General features: G+C 37.8%; 1 protein-coding gene across 2 annotated transcripts in view; it reads left to right on the top strand.

Annotated features, from left to right (window-relative positions):
* LOC117235097 (UPF0489 protein C5orf22 homolog) overlaps positions 1 to 20,069 on the top strand; it is a 1,027,617-nt gene that overhangs the window by 763,357 nt on the left and 244,191 nt on the right. The window lies entirely within an intron of this gene.

Raw genomic sequence — 20,069 nt, 5'->3', positions numbered from 1 at the left:
AAGGGCGAATTATACGCACGATGATCTCACCGAATATTTCCGCGAGATATAATTTTGCCAAGTCCACCGGAAGAAAAATCGCTTTCGTGCTGATTTTGCAAGCAGACGGATTCGTGAATCATCCTTGGCGACTTCCGGCCATCGTGACTCACCCTTTCGAAGGATTACCACGATGAACTGCTAACGAGTTACGATTAAAACAAAAAACTGCATTAACGTAGATAGGCAAATGCTAATAAGAATCATCTGCAACTGTTTCCTTCGTTTTTTAGAAGACACGAGGAAACTGGGTTTTTTTTAGAGTGATGTGTAATATTTCATATGATCCATCGTTGACACTTCCAAGAACAAGAATTACTTTTACTCAGAATCTTCAAATTTGACAAATTTAATAAGTTATTATTATTGATATTCTCATTTTAAGAATTAACTTCTCAGAATTAGCAAATTATATGAGATGAAATTAATTTTTGAGAATTATTAAATTACATAAAATATAGGACAATAAAATATAACATAAATGGGCACTATTAATAATAATAATATAAGTGACATTTCCTACTGATAATCTTTGGAAAGAGATATCGGAAATCTCGGAGATATCGGAGCGTGGACTTTTCTGCATTTATGAGGAATTTAAATGTACAAAAATATACATAGTCCACATAATGTGCAAGAATATGGTAAAATATCCGACGTAAGCCTCTCGTTACAATTTTTAGAGAGTGTCATAAATACATAATTATACATAGCCCTGTGCATAAACGTATAAATTTTCATAAAAACTCTACTAATGAATAAGCAACCACTGCAATCGTCTTAATGTTGCAATTTCTAATTAATATCGCCAAGAGGTCATCCCGGAGATCACTGGCAGAATAGAACGTATTTAATCCTATTTAAATGACGTAACGACGAAACGATATCTGCACCCGTAAATGCGACACGATTATCATTATCGAATGACAGAGTCTCCTATAACGATATCAAATACTCTAAACGCGCAATACATCATCAAGATGAATGCTGCACGTAGTCGGAAAGAATGACAAGATGGAAGCCATCGTTCAGCATGTGAGCCGCTGAGTTTATCGATGTTCGAACCCCGGTCGACCTTTTCGAAAACTATGGGGGGAAACACCATGAAGTGGGGGGAAAGGGCCACGTTAATATAGGGCTGCAGGGTCGTACACAGCGAAAGTGGGATGAAAACCCCTCGAAATCAAATCAATTAAGCCACGTGCAACCCCACCCTCTTCTTCGTTGCATCGGTGATTGGATCGGTCGGAAGATTTTCACAAAATGGAGGAAATCAACTCTCGATCGTTTTGGTCTATGAAGAAGATGGATTTTCGCTTAGGAAGTGAACTTAATGTTATTACAAATAATGTATTTAAATCCTAGTTTTAAGGGAACGTAAAGTAGAATTGTTCAATCGTCGTGTCTTTCAAACGATTTCTTGGTTTCAAACGATGACGCGTATTAAGGCCTTTTTTATTGTCTGAGATTACTAGAATATTATGGCTTGTTATTTGTCTGGGTTGTGGTATCAATATGAAGAACATCAAATAAATGACCGTCATATCTTTTGGTTTCAAATGATGATGAGAATGAAGATATTTTTGATTGTTTCAGATTGCCAGGATATTATATTAATTACAACTAATTTTTCCCGTATCGTAACAAGATGTACGAGAATTACATCTTACAGCTACAATCTTACTTTTAAAAATTCTACATATTAAATAAAAAAGTGTCAATTTAAAAAATTTCTAATTAATCAAATTAATCAAAATAATTCACCAACTAACTAGCTAATGATGCAAGGGGTCTGAATAAAAAGGCCTGAAAGATGAAATTTACTTAAAGATAGTATAACTCCAAACAGAAAAGACAAAAACTAAGATTCGTCATACTATCAATAACACGTAATTAAACCAACTATCCAAACATCCAACTTCATTTTATTTCACTCCCATAAACCGCGAAACTGTCCTTATATCCACTCCCCTTATCGAGCGAGATCGAGAGGACTCGACGCGATTGGATATGAAAAAGAGGAAGACAAAGGTGGCGAATCGAGAGGGAGAAACGGGGAAAGCGAGGGCGGAAGGGTGAAATCGCACGCGTGACGGCTCGCCAGTTATATTTGCGGACGGGAAATCGGGGAATCGCAGAAGTGGGACGCGGGAAATTTCCAATAAAGGGAAATCCAACATTCGGTGCCGGCCGGCTGCGCGTCAGGGAGTCCAATAACAAAGCAATAACTATCGACGATGCGCGCACTGCCATTATACGTGTCTACCGGCATCCACGTAAACGTGGCTACGTGACGGTGTGGCCAATGCAATTGCATAGTCATCTCACCCATACTCTGACTATTCACCCCCTGCGCTCCTGCTTTTCTATCTCTGTTTCTCTAACTATAGGTATTGCAACGTGTGTTCCTTTGACATACATATGTGCGTCTGTATTGTGAATATTTAAGTTGAAATTGGTAAATAGACGACTATTACGTGACACAGTAGTCATTAACGTGTGTATAGTTTTGAAAGTAAATATTATCCTTTTTAGCGATGATATGTGCAGAGAAAATACGAGAGGAAAAAGTATTGCAGTGAGGACATTGAGCATGAAACTTTGTTGAGATAGTAGTCGAATATTTGTTGTAAAATTATAAATACACGTTTAGTGCGATGGTAAAAATTGTGTGACTCGTGATAGAAAATTTCTGGAATTATGTCGTAAAAAGATCTTTCAAAATATTTCTCTTTTTACTGTTGACTTGTTATTTTGAAATAATACGATCGCAATTAGAAATCCATTTTCCGTAGCAAATTTAAATGAATCTGTAAAATTTGTCAAATCTCACCCTTTTTCGTCAATGCGAGATGTAATTCCTTCGATCATAAACGGAATTAGAAAACAAACCAATCGTTTAAAAAATTTCTTCCTACATTGTATTAACAAGCACATATATAAAAATAATTTGTAAAAATTGAATGTTAATTTATGATCTTTCGTTTGATATAATGTTCAATGTTCTCTATTATCAATCTTTACAACTCTATGGGGAATATTCGAGGAATTTCAATTATTTTCACTTATGATTTCAAACTTTACCATTTGAGAGTAGTATTTTATTAACATAGTTCTTCAAGAAGATACTCCTCGCACGAACTTTCATGCTTAAATAAAAAAAACTTAGTAAAATCTTCAATTATCTTCTACAAAAGAACATATGTTTTACCAACATCAGTTATTGAAATGGAATTGTCGAAAAAAATGCAGAGCAACAGATAATCGACAGGACGAATACGTAGAAAAGGTATATCGTTGTCGAGGCGAGGTCACGCATGTTTGCGCGAATGCGTCAGCCACAGTCGCGTGAAACGATCCGAATTTTGGGGCGAGATCGTCGCGCTGTAACGTCCGGTTCGATCGGTTTACTGCGCGGCCGCGATCGTACGGTTTATCACATCCGGAAATGGAATTGTTAGGGGCGTGTTATATACCCACCGTCGACTGCCTAACCCTGATTTTTTTTCATTCCGGCGCTCGTTTTTTCACCCGAACTGACCGCACGAGCGCTAGCTGTCTCGCGTCGATGAATGGCGCGTTCCCAAAGCAATGAGCGGGATTGTAATTCGTCCAGAGGATATGAGTTGCGAATGACAGAGTTTAGCGATTTTTTCCCGGGATAATGAAATATTTTTGAACGAGAAATATTGCCTTTTCTTTGCAAATTGCAATATAGTACACCGTTTTTCTTGGTTTGAATATTGGTCTTTTGGTCAATACTTTAGCGATTGCATATTGTATCATCAAATGAATATATTTGATGTTTCGGAAAAATGATTAAGATCGTTTTTGGGTATATAAAGAAGGTAGAACCATGAAATAAAAATAGGTAAACGTTTCAAGCAACAGATCGATAATAATTTTCAATCGAATATAAATGCAAAATTTACAAATGCGAAAATTTATCTTTGTATCGTTCAACTTTGTAATAATATCATTCAATCTGGGATTCAATCTTATGATATTTTCTATGCTTCTTTAATTTCTAACAATTTATGTATCTAAAATCCTTTTCATCAAACACAGATATATGAAACACTCATAAAAATTCTTATAAGACAGTATGTTAAAGAAGCAGCTTATACCAAAGTAAACGTGTCACGAGCAAGGAACGACCCGCAGTTTCGTCAGAGACGAAGAAGAAACGAAAGTTTCCGGTCCCCCTGGCGCGCTTGACGAACGTCGAAACCCCATAACGCTCGCCCATTAGGCCCATCACGCGATCAATCGTCGGGCTTCGAGGCGACCTTCGTCGTTTATTTAATTATTGATTGCACCTTCCTACGCATCCCCTATTCGACTTATTGTTATGACAGCGTCAAGAGCGCTCTTTGAAACGCGAGATTAAACCGCACCAGATTCCACGTCCGGCACTCTACAACGGAATCGTTCATTGTTCGTCCGATCGATACTTTATGCGATGTAATTCCGCTTCGATAGAACATTGCACCTGACATGTAACGTTACATCGCTCGTAATACGCACATAGATTTACCAGACACTTATAGACACTTTCCATATTCGAACACCTATAGACATCTTTTATGATCACGTTGTGTATGTTATACGAAACATTTTGTAATTTTATTAGCACCGTTTGGAGACTCGACTATCCCAATTATATCGGCAAAAGTTTCTTACACTTTGATTCTCATTTTTTTGTTCTTTGTTTTAAACCATAGAATCCCCCGGCTTTATATGGTCTACTAATATATGATCATAGTGTTTTATTTATTTGAATCATTTACAAGCTGGATGCATAAACCGGAACGCATAGAAAACTAACAATTACGAACACCATTTTTTAAAATTTCCCTTGGAACTTGCGATTGTTCGTTCTGTTCCCTTACGATAGATAAATTTACGAAGAGATATCGGTTATTAATTCTATATTTACCTAATGTGAAATCAATAACGGCAAGAAACTTGATCAGTTTGGCTATCGAGAGATTCGTTTCTCGAAAATACAAATCCAAAATCAACCCTACGCTTGAACAAAGGAAATCCTTTGGTGTCACTGGATGTCTACGCGGCAATCCTTCGAAACCTTCGAAAACCTTTCGATCTGTCGCCGACGTGCCCTCTGACAATCCCGAAACCATTCTCGTGCCATCCATCTATCCCGAGTCTGTCGCATAATAAGCTGTTCGGGGGTTAAGCGGGAAACTCGTGCCTCCCAATCACGAGAAGGGTAGAACAGCGTCAGGGGCGAGGGTTCCCGCGCTACCAAAAAAGAAGAACAGGGGGTGGCTAGAGTGGGGAGACTGGGCTATAAGAGAGAAAAGAAAGAGAAAGGTGAACGGTGTTTTTCAGCAGAGTAAACCGGGGCGGTCTGTTGGGGGTGCATCACACACGCGGCATTTATGCGAGAATAAAAGAGGCCACCCTCGCCCCGACGTAGCGCCATTTTTATCGTGTGCACCACGCCCGTAACCAAGCCCCAAACCACCCCCCAGCTCCGCTCCGGTCAATCGTCCGGCCTGGATGATCGTGCGCGCGCGACCGATCCCCGTTTAACCTGGATGCGTGCAAACAACGCGAGACGCTTTTGATTTCACCCCTATTTTTTCTTCTTTCTTTTTCCTACATTTTGTCCCGTGTTTTTACCCCTTCCTTTTTTCCTGACCGGGGTTTTTTCGATTCGTTCTGTTTCCTACGAGAAGATCGGACCGAAATTTTCCGGCATGCGGAACAAGTACCCGGCCTTTGTTTCCTCTGTCGATACGGTTGATCGGCGCTAGAGCTCCACGGTTAAACGCAACCGTGCTCGACTTCGATAGAGTTACACGCGCAGAAATGATAGGATGAACTTTTTTTTCACAACGCTGTTTTTTGCGTCACACAGTTTTGTTTTCATCTTCAGTCTCCTGCGTCTCCTTTTTCCAATTATTTTCAATTGTAAATTGAAAGCAAGAGTCGTCGACAAGGTGATGATTTAATTGCTAATTACTCTCGGCGCAATGAAATCTCTAGAGAAATTTCTATTCGAGGAAGAGGCGAACAATTTAAAGAAAGAAAGAAATGTATAGGAAAATTTTATATTTAAGGAAAGAATCACAGGGAATCGGTAAAAAAGTAAAGGCAGGAAAGTACAAAGAACAAAGAAGAGTATGTAATAGTAAAACTAGGGTGAAATTTGCAGTCACGAAAAGTGCTATAAATTATCAAAGCAATAGGTAGAATGCCAACTTGTAGAGAAATATGACGTTCTAAATGTTCGTCAATTCATACATCTTTGACTTCATCCCCTGTAATATTTCCTGTCGATACACGAGCATGCTAACCACTGCTCATACGAGTCTTCCTAAGATCTTTGTAACGTTCTCGCGAACGCGAAAGGGACGCATGGGGTCGGTTCTCGTAAACAGGATACGTCGTTACAAGGGGAGGCTAGCATCCCTCTATTAGCATATTATAGTGCTAGCACGGCGGCACAGTAGGCAATAAAGTAGACAAGTAACAGTCAGCACCAGTAATCCCTGCGATAGGGCATGACAGAACCATAATAGTAATTCGAGCACGACGTACAAATCGTTTGTTTCCCCTGCGGAAGTTTTATAAGTCCTGATAAATCCTAATTTGCAAGTTTCGTTATTAGAAATCTGAGATAAAATATAATCATAGCAAATGCAAATAAAAATCTGACATTTGGACATTTTCTGTTCTTGAGATAAAGCGAAACTGAATTTCTACTATGCATTAGAAAATTGAATAGAGCAGATTCGATTCAGATTTTCTTAAATTGCTGCATTTTTTGTAATGAAAGTTTAATTCACAAATGTATTTGTATTCTTGAAGCTACTTTAAGATTCCCTGTAAAGTACAATTATCATTATTAAATATCGTATAAATCAAGAAATATTATTATAAAACTAAGATTCTATTTAATTTAATAAATCTAAAGTTCTACATTTGTGAAAACCGTGCAATGTTGTTTCTTAGTAAACAGTCTTTCATCAGTTTTCTCAGATAATGAATAACATAATTGACAACTAGAAGAAGTTAAAACATTATCCGAAGATTTAGACATCGATGAACTTAATCATCCGATATTACAGAGTTATAAGTTTCTGAAACATACGTACACGTGTAAAAACAAAGGATCACGGAAAATACAATTTCTGCTGTTTCAGCGTTATTTCACTGCTATCGTGACTATTGACGCGAATCCAACGATTGTATAAAAAATTAATATTCAGCTGGAAAAGGTGCAGCAACGTCCAGAACAGTTTACCCGTTCCATTTCGCGCGTTAACCGACCACTCGCCGGCGTGATCATCCGAAAGAAGAAAACGAAACGCGAGCTCACTCCGGATTAGCGAGACGTGGTCGGCTATTGATCTCGTTTTTCATTCGCTTTTTGCCGGAGCAGGTTTTCGATCGGTGACGAGCAGTAGGCGCCGTAATAAATCGTGATGTTTTTACAAAAAAGACAATTTTTATCGGAGTCAACGACAGCGGCCGCTGTGGCAAGTCTTTTTGCTCCTTCTTACTTCACTACTTCCACCCTCTTATCCTTTTCGCTATTTTAAAACTGGTTCTTCACGGTACAAATCGAAGGATCGTCGAACGATGCAAGTTCATTGAATCTGTCAACCTTTTCAATTTTACAGCGATATATATCTGAGATGCTAAGGGTTCCGCATTTCTACTTTCGGAACTTTTATTTTCTATATTTCGCATTTTTATTTCAGGCGCTTTAATGTGTGCGTTCACATTGACTTTATTGGAATGTTAATCTTCTCGATTACAGTTCTTTGGCTCTTAATTAAAAGAATCTCTAATAACATACGGTTTGAGCCTATTCGTTATTAAGGAATTTTAATTTCCACACATCCGAAATGCTTGAATTGCGTATTTCTATCCTGCGAATTAATTTGAACGCTACTTTCTACTTTTTTAGGATGTTGTCCTCTCTTTTAGAACCCTTTAATTAAGAACTTAATATAGGATATCGTCTTGCTTATGGATGTAACAATTTTAATATAATTAAAGATAAAGTATAAGAGTGAAAATGAAACTTAACGTTGTCTGCGAATTTTAAGATATTACGAACGATGAAATTCCTAATGAAGGAAATTTCGACTAACTGCATATATCTAAAAATGATAACTAATTAACGCAATAGTAAGATATAGATTTGTTAGAAAATTTATTTTTCTGAGGTCAGCTACGAGTACGTTAAAAATTGGAATAAAGTTAAAAAAAATGCTCATTGTATTTGCAGCACGGCTTACTGAAACAACTTCATATCTACATTTTCCTGTGCGTAGACAACTTCCAGATTCTGCACATTGTTCGTTCGACATGTATGTACCTGGCTCATCTCTGGTTAGCACGACTAACAAACAAGCTGACCAACGAATTATAAACATCTGGTTTGCAACGATATTAGAACAGGCAAGACAGTGTAGCTCTTAGGAAAGTTCTTCGACATTACGGAAATATTTGTCGATAGATCATCCGTTTTCTTCATTCCGGATTAAGATGAATTACGATACAGTTTACGATATGGTAATTATCTTATCGTAAACAAAGTTGCAATGTTTTTTAAATATGGTGGATATTTCACTACGAGCGTGTAATTCTTACATAATCAAAAATTTATCATAGATCGTCGATCAAGACGAACCGGGTTGACTCTTGTTTATGTGATTAAAGATACCGATAGACAATATTAGAACATAATATGTAAAAATAAAGGTGATGTAGGATTGAATCAAATTGATAAAATAGTAATAAATGATATAGATTTCAACGAGGAACAACAAGTAGATAGAAATAAAAGTGGTTTCAGCCCTCCCTAGCCAGACACCACGTGCTCGCAGTTTACAGTAGAAAGTGCTCATTTTAGCGAATGCTACATAGCAAATATTACACGGTACATTAAACAAATTATTAGTCAACCGTATTTAACCCTCGATTTAACTCTCCTATTAATACTGTAGGCTCATAGATACGCCACAAAGCTTTGATTAACGATAAATTGAATTTTCCTTCGATGTTAATTTCATTTTAATTTATGTTCTGTACGTAGACCAAGAATAACACTTATTCCTTAAAATATACAAAACGAGTTAAGATCAAATATCCTAAAATGAAACGACCTAACTAAAACTTAACTCAAATTATTAAAATCGTCTACGACCTAACGATACTGGAATCATTAAGAAATTAACATTAAAAGACTCAAACCATTAGTGCTATCGTTTCACACAAACTATCATTGTCTATTTTCCGGTGATACCCAAAAGTTGACGATTAAAACGCGATACCGTCCAAGGACCAATACGAGGAGTTCCAATAACATCAAGGAACTAGATTCTTGGGTACCGTTTTTCCTCGTTGAACAGGTGCGGCGGATCCTCGGTGACGCGAGGAGCGCGCGATTTTCTCACCGTTTTCACGACGGGGAAACCGAACGAACCGCGATAAAGATCAGCCGCCACCGCCGCCTACCTTAATTTTCATAGCGACTGGCGAATAGCGGCCGAGCGTTTGTCCATTAAATTCCGCCATTTTAGATATCGCGGGAGGGGTGTTTCGCTTCGTTTCGCAACCTAAACACGTGTACGTACGCGATACATACGAGCACACCTCATAGTGTGTAGACGGAGGGAACGTAAAAGAAGTGGCGGAACAGAGAGGGTCGGGAAGAGGAAAAGAGAGGCAGCAATAAAAAAGTAAGGCGCTATCGCAACGAGGAAGTCGGTGTTTCGCGGTTGCGTGCTCGGCATGAGTTGACGTCAGCCAAGATGGCTGCCGGCCGGCCCTCTCCTTCATCATCGCGGAACACGCATACACACGCACGCCATCATACGCGCGCGTAGGCGCAATGACACCGGGGAGGTTCCGGGGCAGATTAAGTGATTAGCTGGGAACGGAAGAGGGGAAAGGATGGGGGTAAACTGAACCGACAAAAATCACATGACACATTTATATGTACATAGATATCGTTCTATGAATTGGTTCGGTTGACTATAAACTTTTCATGTTTTTGATAAGAAAAAATATATATATATTTCATAATAACAATTATATTTGTTATTATTATTTAACGCGAGGATATATTGCGAATAGTTTACCAGTGTTTTCGCTAGTTGGATTTTTCTAAGCGCAACTGACAAATGAAATTTAAATAGGGATTTGTCTTTCGATATTCTAGCGAGTACTTTAGTGCGAATTTACAACATGTTCTGTGCATTTATTTTTTTTTCTTTTTTGTACAGAAGAAGAATCGAAATGTTTCACAAACATACAAATATTCATAGTCCAATTATGAAAATCTGATTCATATATGTATGGAAGATTGAGTTGATTGGATGACTCTGAGAAGGAAGAGAAAGGAGGACTGCGATAAGCGCAATTCTGCAGCTGCTGATCTTGTTGTTCAGAAGAAAATATTTTCTTATCGATGAGGGATTATGAATAGAGCTGATGTAAAAGAATTTTGCGTTGAAATCTTGCGACCTCGCGAATCAGGGTGATAAAAAGAAAAATAATTATTCCGTTATAGATGCACGAGAAGTTCGTCGAGCTACAAGTTTATAACAATATTTTGAATATTCTTGTTGAATTAGTGGATAGCCCGTTTCACGATTAGACATTGTAATATCACGCCAAGTAGAAAAATCCTTCTTACAACTTCCATGAAGTTAGAATGACAGTAGTCGAAATCGGTATTGTTTCAGACTTAACTGCTATATTATTTCCGCCTTCGTTTCTAAATTTGTTCACTGTGATTCATTAGAAAGAATCGTCATTACCCATCCCTGTACTTTTAAAACAATTATTTATCCACTATAATCAAACGTTCATTCACGTATCTAATAAGTACTCTATACTCTTGTATCGTGAATTCCATATTCAGAAAAAGAAGGATTTACGAGACGCGCAAGTGTACACATTAAACTTCCCTATATAATTTTCCGATACATCGAATAACCAGTTGCAGATTGAAAAAGTAAATTAGAAAGTAGAGGCAAGAAATCGGAGCATGTTTGCACGCGATTAATGTGCATTTCGAAGAACTGCAACTACCTCATTGTCAGTCGGCAAGAAAACGACAATTTAAAGAAAAACAAGCCGTCTCGTGACAAGACTGTCATTTACTTGTGGCACTGTGCAATCGGACTCCCGGGACCAGCGGCGGAAAAAATCGCGTTTCGATATTCCGAGAATCGGGCGCTTTGGTAAAAAAAAAAAAAAAAAAAATAAGGCGATAAACAAGGTAAATCAACGTCACTCTTCCAGGATCTAATAGAATTGTAAAGAACTTTCATTCTTAAAGAATCTAATTTTTCAAAATCATTCTTTTTTTATTACACGTTTGTTGTTCGAGTAACGTAGTAACACTCGACTTGTCCACAAAACATTAATGCGATTAGCTGGAAACGGTTTCCGCCTCGACCTGAGATGGATAATCTTGAACGATAAACACGATCTACGCTCGCGTTCCGAGATAAATAAATCAATGGCTCGCGTGGAAACGCTCGTTACGTGCCACGCGAACGATATTCGCCGCGGCCTCGATCGCGCGCGATACCGATCCATAATCACAAGTAATTGCATGGGACTCTTTTCAGTTTGCTCGTTTCTGGCCCGGCGTGCGCGTGATTGAATTTATAACGGCCTTTCAGTCGTTCAATCGTCGTTCCGCTCGCGAACTATTCGCGGAATCCGCCTACGTCGGCGTGTGTTTTCTTCGTTTCAGCCGAGAGCAGGAATTTTTTTGCCACTGGTTACAGTTGGATCATTTTCGATAAAAAATATTGCCTCAGCTGGTTTGTCACGAATATATTTTACATCTAATAGCTTTGTTTTCTTCTTGCTTTATGTAACTTGAATTCTTGAAATTCAATCGAAATATGAATATCGATGAGAAGTTATTTGCTTCGAAGCAAAGTAGTTCGCTTAATAGATCAAATTTGCTTGTGTAAATTTACCGCGACTCTTGAGTATTTTTTCTTTTTCTCCAACTAACTGAAGCTTCTGTGCTCTTGTGTACAGAGTCACACATTGGTATAACAAATATCGTAGAAATGTTTGTATGTTTGACGGAAACTAAATTCAACGAGTAATCGATTACGGAGAAGTGTCATCTCCACAAATTGAATATCTTTGAACATCAAGTGGCTGCCAGTATTATAATCGATTTTCGATAGTTGGTCAAATATAATTTTATCAAATCGGACATCTTTAATGCATTTAATGCGAAATAATTTCGATTTTGTATGCAGCGTTGTGTTAAATATCAGTGACTTGGCAAATACAGTCTCGTCCAATTATATCTTTCAGAATATTACTTGCATAATGTTCCACATGTAAAAACATCAACGCAAATTTACTTTTTACTCTATATGTATAATGAACATCGACGTGGAAACATTGTACGAAGCTTGCTATTAATTTCCGCCGATCGTAATTTCCATGCAGCCGGCGAATGCTTACCGGTTAAAGAGCGACGTTAACGAAAATTTAACGGCGAGTTAACGACGCGACACGCTGAGCCAGTAACCCATAAATGCGTACACCGGGGGTTGAACAGAGCTGTCGTGGAGGGAACAAGAGAGAGAATGCGAGAATGAAAGCAGAAGATAGAGGCACAGAGGGAGACGAAACGGGAGAAGAGAAACGGAGAAGAGAGAAAGAGAAAGAAATTGGGATCCAGGAGGGGGAGAAATCTGTGAGCGCCACCCTTTCGTATGTAAATTCTGGAACACCTGGAGGCAAAGGTCGCATGCAAATCAGTCCTGTAGCCATCTGATCGGGGCCCAACCGCGGCTCCTCGTGCAAACACGTGTTTTTTACAGCCTCCGAAAATCGTGTCGGTGTTCGCATATTTTTCTTTTTTTCTGTTTTGTTCTTTTTCTCTCCCCTCGTCGTTTTTGTCCAAACCGTTGCTCTTTATCGGGTCGCGATTTCGGGAAACACTGATCGACCAATCGGAATATATTTTTAGGCGATTCAACGCATGGTGGCGTTCTGTTTGCCGACATGCGGAACGATTTTCATGGCAAATATCAACTGGCCGGTTTACAGAGAGAGCCAGAGAGTAGAGGGGAAAAAGCCACCGCAGAGGCGCGGTTTATCAAATTTTTTCCCCTCGCTTGATTCCCTCCCCGCTACCGCCACTCGAATACTACCATCACCATTAATTCGCGAACGTGTCTCCGGCAGGGAAAAAAATCTGCACCACCGGTGAAAACAACAAATCCGATCCCCGGCCCGCGAATCGACCATCGAGACGATTAATTCGCCGTGCATGCTGGCTTTTTTTTTTTTAAAGTCGCGTGTAGTCGAGCAACAGTCGTGAATCTGATCGATGGTATTTTAGTATTTAGAGCAGAAAAATCCATTGTGTGTACAGTACCGCTCAAAATTATGCGAACGAAAATTATTTTGTATAGAACGTAATTTAATTATGAAATTACAAAATTCAGGACGAGTACAAGGTTTATTAAAGCTATCGTAAAGCAATGTAAAAAATTGCGTCTGTATGTGTCAGATAATATGGTATTTTGGCTTTTAATCGTCCTCGGCACGTTTGATTAAAGGATACGTTTTATCAAGTTAGAAATGACAGGCTATGATGATTAATACCAGCAATAATATTTAAAAATTAACATCTCTCTAAATTCTGTGTATTTAACTTCTCATTTATTATTGTTTCATTAAAATTCATGTATCATTAATAAAAATCGTCTCAAATCCCCATATACTTAAAAATGGTAGTATACGTGTGTATATCTGAGAGTAGATGTTGCGGGAAAAAATGCAATTGTATCGCAATTTCATTATACAATAGCTGATGATAGGTTTGAAAGACCTAGGTGAGAATTAATGACGGGTAATTTTTCCCGATCGCAGATAAGAAGTATCGATCTACATAGCAATCGATTGTTGGTCAATGCACAAGCGCGATTGTCTCCTCTTTAGAATAATTTATTCAGAGAATCTGCTCGGACAAATCAAAGGATTTTGATTGTTATTCACGCAACACTGCGCACAATTTTTCTGCTGTAGGTTTGTTGTTCGCGATATTTTTTGATATTGTTCGAATAATAAGCAAAAAGTGAAAGGCTTGGTATATTTCATATAAAATGTCCTTCGTAGTTTTATATATATTGTAATATGTTTTACATAACACGTTCTTCGTATATAGTTAATTATTTTGTAACGTAAAGCTATAAATGAACTCGAAGACGCGTAAAAAGTGATATTAATCAGTCAAGCAACTGGCGTTTGTTAGAAAATCACAGTTTGATGTCAGGGGATGTAATAGACTGGGTAAATTAGATTCTGATTAGATTCGAAGGGAAGAAACTATGAAATTGTATCCGTCGAAAGAGGTCCATAACTAATTAAAATCCTTCTCGAGGAAGTAATTAACCATCACGGCGCGAACCAATCAAAATTAAAATCTCCGGGAGTCTGAACAAAGAAATAACTCGTAAAGCAGACTCTGAAGTAATAATTTCCTACCCTTCTAAAATATTATAATAAACTCGTCGCTACACTTCGTATATATCTTTCATCGCCAATCGAACCAAATTATACATGATACATAAAGAATTGTCTTTCTAGATATTTAATAATTCTCAAGCAGTATCGCGCATAAGTGTCCGAACACTTTGATCAATTTGTAATAACAGTATGCGAGTGGTACCAAAAAATAATAATTTCACTATCCTTTTGTCGTCAGGACTTGTCGGGCCAGTAATGTTAAATTACCCATTCTTACTATATATAGTTACTATTTAAATATGACTAGTTGTATTACCCTATGAATCTTTCTGTATCTAAAAGATCCTTTTTAATCTGACTTATAATTTGAACACTCAGAGATCTAAAGATAAAATGCTTGTCACGTAACAAAATATTCCTATAAGGTTCGATAATAACAAAAGTCAGCTCTATTATTGAACATTATTGAACGTATAGCATTTCGCTAGACATTTCACAAAATTTCTGTAAAGTTTTAGAGCATGGATGAACATTTTAATCGTTCTAAGATCCCAACAGTGAGCAAACCCACTTAAAAGTCACTCGACTCAGTTGTTTCTGCAAAATCGTTTTTCATTGATCTTCAATTATTGCTCTTATATTTACTTAATATTACCCATTATTTTCATCAATGTGTGTTAACTGCATATAGTTGTCCAGATATGATCGCAGATCTAAATTGTATTACATTCATTTGTTTTGTGAAGTATTCAAACATCTATAACAGTTTATACTCGCGGAAAGAAACAGCGGATAATGCACGTATGCACTGGGTGGTCCTACGAAAAGGAATCTATCCAATTACCCCCTTTTAATTGCCCGTTTCTCGGATATTCCATGACCGCCTGGAGGCGCGTCCATTTCATATTCAGGCATTTCGAATGCAAATACACGTGGTAGACATATTAATTCCCCGTGTCTTTACACCACCTATAGAACCTGAGCGCGAATTTTTCGTTTCGTTCTTATTTCCCCTCCCCCTTACATTTCTCGCTCGTTTTCTCTACGATTTTTTCTTCCTTTCTTTCTTTCATGTACCAACGTGGCTCGCGGCGATGCCAAGCCAAGCTGAGAAAGTAAAAAGAAGCTGAAAAGCGAGGTGGACGTGCACCACGTCGTCCACCGCACCGGTCGGCTTGCCAACGCTTTCTAATTATTCTCTTCGTTAACGACCCCGGCCCCTTAATTGGCCAACGTGACGATACAAATCGTAGTTTCTTCCATACATATGTATGCGCGATGTAAATCCGAGTAAACGCCGCGATATGAGCGAGCCGCATGGGATAGAGACGTCACCGCGGCCCTGAAATACGCCCGCAAGAACTGCTTAATTATGCGCGAAACGTCGTCGATTTTGCTCCTCCTGTTGCCCGGCACGATCGTAGAAATACGTGCTGCCCGTCCCTTTTAACCCCTTTAACGCGGGAGGTCGTTTTTTTTGTATCTTTTTGTTGCGCCTTGCCAGTATTTTTTCGCTGAGAGATTATACTTCATATTCATCGACGTAGGTACTTCGAGTTTTTGTTCAATGTATAGTCAATAAGCTTCGGTGGTTCGAATGGAGATTATAATTTAACTTCGCGAAGAATTTCCTTCTGGATAATAGGTCGTCGACTTGTAGTAGTTATTTCATTTACGAAATACTCGTTTTTTTCTTCGCTTCTTATTTACGCTTAAGTATAATGAATAGACTGCTGATGTTTATGCGAACGTGGAATATTGAATGTATATAGTATACAAGAATGTACAAAATATTCATTTAATATTTGTAATGTACTCGGTACGATGCACAGAGGATGAAATAATTTACGTGGTAATGGAGCTATAGTGAATGTACGTTATCTGAAGCTCATCGTAAGATAGGGAATTAGTGTTTCATAAATTTAAAATATTCCGTGTTTTTCTTCTTAAAAAGAATTGCCTTATATGGGTTTGATATCATCGTTTTTTAATTGACATAAAATTTATAGAAATATATATGTCGAAATATGTTTGTAGAAAATTTTTAACATGAATTTTGGTTACATACAAGCTGCACTGGTTTCGCAGCTTTGATGATTCTTTTATACTCCTTAAATTTCTCGACTTTTTCACTCGAACTTTAAATATTTTATATAGCTTCGCTATTTAAATGTTTCTTTTCAATCCATCTGGAATCTTTATTTTTCATGATTTTAATTCCCAAGGTTCGTCTCGCTAGGTACATGGCAACCGTATTTTCCCCCGTGACGCGAAACCAACTTCTCGTTTTTTCCTTCCAAGAAGGCTACGGGTGACAGACACGGGTCTGATAGGCAGGAATTAGCTTGAAACGCGGCCCGAAGTTCGGCAAGTTCGGCCCTCCTTGGCAATTATTGATCTGATAATACTCGCGGGCCAACCGGTGCACACGATCCGTCTATTTAAGTTCGTTACGTGCACGAAATGCACTTTCGAGTTTCCCAACTCTTTCGGCCGAGTGCGCTCGTTGTCAGCTTAAATAATTGAAACGTCCGTCCAACTACGTTACGAAAATTTACGTTCTTCGTTTATATCGAGGGAGATCTAAAATAATAAATTTCATGAATATTTTAGGAAATATTATATCCTGTCATAATACAGGTGTATCTTTATCACTTCATTATCGAAATGGTGGATCTATAGAGAATAAGCTATTTTATACAAGAAACAGTGTTCTTGCCTTTTTCTGATATTGGTCGACATATTTTAAATCTTTAGATATAGGATAAATCACGAGCAAATAGTTTTCTTAAAAATCTAAGTACAATATCAATAACATCTAGAATTCTAAGAAAAATTACCGATTAACAAATAATAGACATCTTTCGTAACAAATAGTAACCACGTCATTGAACCAAAATTTGTCAAAGCTAAAATTCTCCACATTCCTGACTATAACTCCAAACGTGCCGTTCCTACTATCCTATGGAAGTTCCCATTATTACCCATAAACAATTTCCACTTCCCTTCACTAGTAACAAAAGAAACGAATCAAAACATGGATATCAAAACAGAAAATTACCGCGAAACTTCGTAGCGGGAGCTCTTTCACGTAGCGTGTCCAATGTGCAAGGTATCGAACGGGACACGCGTACACGGCCTCATAAATCGATCCTGCTTACAATTATGCTACGAGTCCAATAAATTAGTTTTTTTCACCGATGGCACTTTTGCAAAGGCGTTTGCGTGAAACGTCTGGTAATATTATCATTCCTGTTCGTTTACTCTGTAGTCGGCCTGCGTTCGCCCAGCGGCGTTTATCGGCGTTGCGTGCACGATGGCATATGACGCTGAGGAATTTTTTAATGGTGTCCCATTGCGCCAGAGGTTCGTTAAATTTCATGGAGAAATATGGCTCGGTTTCTGTCGTTGGCGCGGGCCGAACGCCGGGCCAGCTCGTAAACACGCTGCTCGAACCTTAAATTTTTCCTAATAAGGACACGCTATCTGGCCCATTATCGGGGACCCCGTTCACCATTGTCCCGTTAAGACACACGCCGTAATCGGGACCTGACCCAGATAACGCGTAATTAATTATGGGGCGCGAGAAGATTAGCCGTGGTCAGCCACCGAGCCTGTTTTTTAGGGACTTCTCTCTGTTAGGGAAGCTTGTTTTTCGTCCCGTTTCGTCTCTTATCTTTCTTTTTAGAAATCATGGCTACTCTCTGGGTGTGTTTAGGAAACGAAAGTATCTGTAGTTTTAATCTCTGGTTATTGGAGAAATATACTATTAATAAAGAATTCTACCAAGGAAAAATGGTACACCTATATCTTTTCGTATCTATGCTTATTTAGAGGATTTTGTTCTGAGTTTTTAAAGATTTAGAAGTGCGTACGATAGTGTTCGAAACATGTAGATTTTTTATTTTTAGATTATTCTAATATCGTTGTTTAGGTATCTAGAGAGTTTATCTTAAATTACAAATTTTATCGCCTATACGTCTTTCCCTTGGATTTCTGAATTCTAAAGAAACCGAATTAAATTCGAAGTTAGATTCAATTCAAGTATCTTCGCTTTCTTTTAATATTTTCATTGGCAATTTATTTTCTCAATTTTTCTCCTGTAGCAGCATAATTTATATTGTTAATCGTAATTTCGTGAATGAAGTAATGAGAAGTATACAAATTTTTCCATTAAAGTTTATCTTTGCTCGTAGTTTACTTGGAATTAAGTTAACTGTCAAAAAAATTGTTCGCTTATACCATTTCTTTTTTAAATCTCTCAATTAACGCACTCAAATATAAAAAAGAGAAGTAAAATAGCCATAGTCGGACGAGGGAAGATTTATTTTCAAGAGTAAGGTGTTCTTAAGCCAAGTTAACGATCGTTGAAGACTAGTTGGCATAATGGGTAAATGTAGATACTTCATTTTATATTCTGTGGATGACGTTTGAAGGAAAAGTAAATTGATACTTTACCCTAGCATCGAGTAAAGGTTAAAGACTATACATGAACATAATGGTGTATGTCTAAATCTATTTATTGCAGACACAGAGAACGATGATAAACAGTGAGATACTATCGAAGGAGAAAACTTTGTCTAGCGTGTTGTTCCAGCTTTCTTATGACTGTGATTATCGCTTAATGGATTAGGACAAGTTTATCTTTACGGTTTAGAGCTAGAAATAGAAGAAAAGTTGCGCTATGCTGTTACAAAATAGGATATCTATATTCTATTTCTGTTTTTATTTAGCTATAAAAATAACACGGCTAACTATGAAGATAAATATGATACCATGAAAACTAATATTGTATATTAACTTTAGAATAATGTCGAACTAACCAAAGTAACCAAACTTAACACATAAAGATTCGAAAATCCAAGAAGATTTTTCACATTTTAGTCCAACGAATAAAATTGATTTCAAATAATAGAGAAGTTTCGTTCAGTCAGAATCTTATAAAATATAACAATAACCAGATGCTATAATAACTCCTATCGAATAGAATCCACTCCATTCTTTATTTCGATTGTGGCAAGACAAACTCGAAATATATGTATAGCTTTGAAAACATCAGATTAACATTCTTCAGTGATATTTCACGTCGTTAAGATGCGAGAAAACGTGTCCGAAGTGCGTAGATCATTGAAATCATTGACCCCAATTTTATAACAATGACATAGAACGTAAATCGTCATTTTTATTATGACACTATTTTTTTTTCTTTTTTTACGCTTGCTTCTCGTCGCTCGAAGAAAGAATCTACCGCCGACAATTTCTCAACCCTAATCTCAAAGAATTTTAAACGCCTCTGAACAATCGTTGTATTTCTCAAGACCGTGCATTCTGACGGAATATTCTTCTCCCCTTCTTCTCGTTCTTCCCCATTCTCCCTACGTACTATTGTTTCACACCGCTTAAAAAGGGAATCAAAGAAGAATCGTCTATTCTTCCCGCGTTTGATCGTCGCGCACGAACCGCAAAAGGGTTTTCTTCGTCCGCGAGCAACCGAGCTGGCTAATGATCCAACGATTTATAAG

The sequence above is a fragment of the Bombus vosnesenskii genome, unplaced genomic scaffold (assembly GCF_011952255.1).
Source record: "Bombus vosnesenskii isolate JDL3184/JDL3185 unplaced genomic scaffold, Bvos_JDL3184-5_v1.1 scf7180000013314, whole genome shotgun sequence".
Taxonomy (NCBI): Eukaryota; Metazoa; Arthropoda; class Insecta; order Hymenoptera; family Apidae; genus Bombus; species Bombus vosnesenskii.
This window is presented reverse-complemented; position numbering and strand designations above follow the sequence as displayed.